This window comes from Vicia villosa, unplaced genomic scaffold (assembly GCF_029867415.1).
Source record: "Vicia villosa cultivar HV-30 ecotype Madison, WI unplaced genomic scaffold, Vvil1.0 ctg.001843F_1_1, whole genome shotgun sequence".
In the NCBI taxonomy this organism is placed as follows: Eukaryota; Viridiplantae; Streptophyta; class Magnoliopsida; order Fabales; family Fabaceae; genus Vicia; species Vicia villosa.
The window spans coordinates 209,432-213,574 of record NW_026705745.1 but is presented as its reverse complement, the minus strand read 5'-3'; the positions used below and the strand labels follow the sequence as shown (position 1 = coordinate 213,574).

The 4,143-nt window shown below is 34.3% G+C and overlaps 1 long non-coding RNA gene across 1 annotated transcript; it reads left to right on the top strand.

Annotated features, from left to right (window-relative positions):
• The first annotated feature begins 2,989 nt into the window (after positions 1-2,989).
• LOC131636841 (uncharacterized) lies at positions 2,990-3,909 on the top strand. Its single transcript, XR_009294196.1, has 3 exons — positions 2,990-3,246; positions 3,387-3,455; positions 3,631-3,909. It is a non-coding gene; the product is annotated as an uncharacterized LOC131636841 (long non-coding RNA).
• The last annotated feature ends 234 nt before the right edge of the window (positions 3,910-4,143 follow it).

Below are 4,143 nucleotides of genomic sequence, written 5' to 3'. Positions count from 1 at the left end.
CTTATTTGGTTGTTGCTATGAGGTTGAAAAGAAAAAAAAAAGAAAAGAAAAAGAAAGAAAAAATATATGAAAAAGTTTTGAAAAACAAAAAGAAAAGAGAAGCGAATAATTGTGCTAATAAGTATTGTGATTGGTTTGAGAAACTTGTGGTTAAGGAAGAATTTTAATCGAAATTTTGTTGTTTGAATCTTTGGTGGATTGATCACTCCCTTAGGTTTAGGCAAGTTTTTGTTTCGATTAGCCTTAGGACTTATCCCTTGTTTGTTAACCAAACCACATTACAACCTTGAAAAGCCCTTGTGATTCTTGCTTTTATGTCTTCAATGTGATTTTTGGATGAATGCATAATTTAATCTTTTGTTTGCAAGATTGTTGGATGAGTGTTAAAAGTTCTTCACATTTGTGCGTTCTTCATCCATTGATGAATTTTTGCTAGGTGTGATTCATGATGTGAGCATGTATTGTGTTAGAATGTTTTGTATGCTTTTTGTGCTTAGGATTCGTTTCGTTTAGATGTTATCGTTGTAGGATAGTGGTAAGTATTTACTTTGTTTATACGTTTTTGTATTGAGCCATACATTTGTTTTTGGTTTTCAAAACTTGTTGATTCATAATTCTTTGGTTTATTACTTTCAATTCTTTGATTTATTTGACATTGTTTGAGGACAAACAAAGTTTCAAGTTGGGGAGAGTTTGATAAGTGCCAAAATGTTGCTATTTTGAGTATATAATTGTGGCACTTATCGATTCTATTCATTTTGATTTTGTAATAAAATCCCCACTTTTATGTATATATTCGCATACTTTAGTTTTCATTTGTTTTATGTATCATTTACTAGCTTTTCTTTATGTTTTTGTAGGTATTTTATATTTTGGGAAGCTTGGAATGAAGCGGGCAAGTTTGGAACACTTTGGAGCAATTTTGGAGCCATTTTGGAGAAGTTTTGTTCAGCAAGCTCCGCTGAGCGCCCGTCCAGCGCGCTTTCCAGTGGCGAACCAATTTTCCTGGCCGTTAAGCGGAGGTCTGGCCGCTAAGCGGAGGTCTGTTTACTGTTCTAGATATTTTTATAATAAGTGTAGTCCGCTCAACGAGGTTTGCCCGCTAAGCGATCGTAGCAGAAATTGTGTTTATATTTCTTCATTTGTAACATTTCTAGGGTATGGTTTTGGTAAATTTTTAGTTCCAACTCCATCATTTTCATTCTTAGAGTAGGATTGGCTTAGAAAACAACACTGGGTCATGCACTTGAAAGATCAGAGGTGGATTTCTCATCAACCGGAGCTGACAACCTGCGAGATGTTTGGTTCATCTCTTCTATTCTCTTTGTATTTCTTTTGTGTTGGGTTTTGTTTGTATATTTACTTGAATCTTATGTATATTTACCGATTATAATGTTATGTTTAACTTGCTTTACAAATCTGTGTTGATATTATCCTGGATTTTTGCTCTATGCTGGGGATTTGGGTTGCTTTAGAGATAAACTTCTTGAATCCTTATCTAGGATGATTATCTGTTAGTTTCTGAACTCTATAGATAGATTTAGAGCTAGCATTCACCGTTTGTATTTGTACGTAATGCTTTCGTGTTTGAGCGGCGCGCGAGAGATCGCCAACGCGAGAATACGGATGTTCTCGCGACTTTGCATTAGAGATAACCTTAGTTGTGAGATTATCTCGTTTGTGCTCCAGAGATGGACGCTTATGTGAGAGATACGTGATGACATAGATGAGTATCGTAGGTTGAGTATAACGGGTTGGTAAGTGTATGTTTGTGAAGAGTGAATATATTTACATTCCTGATAAGTTATTTCTCTTCTAAGAATGTGTTTATTCTTTTCTTGTCCATATCTTTGTTTACCTTTCGTTCATTCAAACCCAAGCTCTAAACTATAGAAGCTGTTGAATGACATCTCTCCAACTCTAAAGACGATAATTCCCGGATCAATATTTCCAAATCTTTTTTGTTGCTTGCCCTATACTGCATTTAACAGCTGTCAAATTCAAAGCTCACGAACTTCATCTTCAACCTCACAACTATTGTAATATTTAGTGAGTGTTAAGCTTAGAACTTAAGAGAAATATCACAGTTGTGATTCTAACTTTCTAAGAAGCATTTCAATACTCTTGTAAACATTTATTTTACATTGATTGTAAAAGGTTCCTAGAGTGATCAGTGAGATCAGTAGACTCTAGAAGACTTAGAAGTTTCTAAGTGGTGTATTCCTAGAGTGATCAAGTTGTGATCAGTATACTCTAGAAGACTTAGAAGGTATCTAAGTGGAAAACCATTGAAATCAAGATTGATTAGTGGATTATCCTCAATTGAGGTAAATCACTCTAAGGGGGTAGACTGGAGTAGTTTCGTTAACAACGAACCAGGATAAAAATAATTGTGTTAATCGTTTTTATCTTAAGAGTTTTTAAAGTCACACTTATTCAAACCCCCCATTTCTAAGTGTTTTTCTATACTTCACTTTTCACTAAAGCAGAAGTAGAATCAACCTTGTAGCTTTCTAAAAAGGGTTAGTCTATTTTATGGTTTGCGGTGTTAGCTTCACAAATTGCTTTTGGTTCTGGAGGCCAATCAAATAAATCAGCCCTTTCACATATCACTTTCTGAATTCTCTCAGGATTTAAATAATGAGAAAATCTAACTTTAAGCTTTCATCCTAAAAATGAAATCACTTATTCGACTAAAACAAAAGCTATAATGCCAACCAGCATGTGCTAACATGCTATCAGACTGCCGATAATGTGCATTTCGTGTCTTACTAGACTCATACCTATGAACTGATATAGTGGTTATGCTATTGTATATAGCAGCAACAAGTTACTGAGTATAAAGAAACATTCCTTGATTAGTAAACACTTTGTGCCCCTTATATGACATCAGACTTATGATTTAATGATAAAACAACAAATCTTAAGTCTGATGTGTGTTGTACATTTTTGAATATCCTTTTTTATGTTTATTACCATATTCTGTATGTTAATTAGGGATTATATGGCGTTTACTATTGAATTTGTCGGATATGATTCATATGATATCAAAAAAATTTCGTACTGACATGTATTCTGAAACTTGGAGTCGTAAATTGCGGTTATCTTAGTGGTTTATTAATTAAAAGAAAAGTGGAATACGTGGATAAGGTATATATATGAATTTCGGTTCTGCAGGATATGCTGAGATGTTGCTGCAATCTATATCGAAGATCAATCTACAGGGTGAGGAGGTCGATTATATAGGTACACACTCCACCAGTATTATGTTCTAAGGTTTGAAAATTTATGATAGCTGATATCTAATGATGTTCTTAGTGGTTTATTAATTAAAATCAAAGTGGAATACGTGGATGAGGTGTATGATATGAATTTCAGTTGTGCAGGATATGCTGAGATGTTGCTGCAATCTATATCGAAGATCAATCTACAGGGTGAGGAGGTGGATTATATAGGTACACTCCACCAGTATTTATGTTCTAAGGTTTGAAAAATTGTTTTGATAGCTGATATCTAATGATGTTCTTCTACAATCAATCATGTTCTGATGATGTTCTTCTGCAATCCATCATGTTCTGATGTTTAAGAACTTGGATTTTCACTGAGATATTTGTACTGCACATGACACAGGTTGATAGATTTTCCAACAGTTCGGGAAAAGAGCTTCGTTTGATAATTCAGTAAATGTCTCACCCTTTGATCAATGTAATGAATTTTGCTGCTAAGGAATACTCATGTTGAGGTAATCTTCATCGCAGACAGAATATGTTGGCTGAAAATGGCATTTTCCCAAGAATCTCATCTATATTTAATATTTGGTCAGGTTCTTAGTTGTTAATTCGTTACAACTAAGAGGAAATGTTAAAGATATTATTGCATAGGGGAAAAATGTTTCAAATGTTTCTGTTCTCTAAAATGTTTTCCTTATAATATGTACTTGTTTATATTATTGCGTTGAATGTTTCAAATGTTCTTTTGCTAATGGTAAGTTCTGCTTCTCAGCATGAAGGTTTTCTCTGCAACTGCGTTCTTCCAACCAGCCTAAATGAAACCAAAGACAGGATTCAGGAAGGAGGAAGTAAGAAAATGAGTAGTCAGACTCGCAGGCAGGATGCTTCTTCCAATCCTTTATTACCTGCAAAC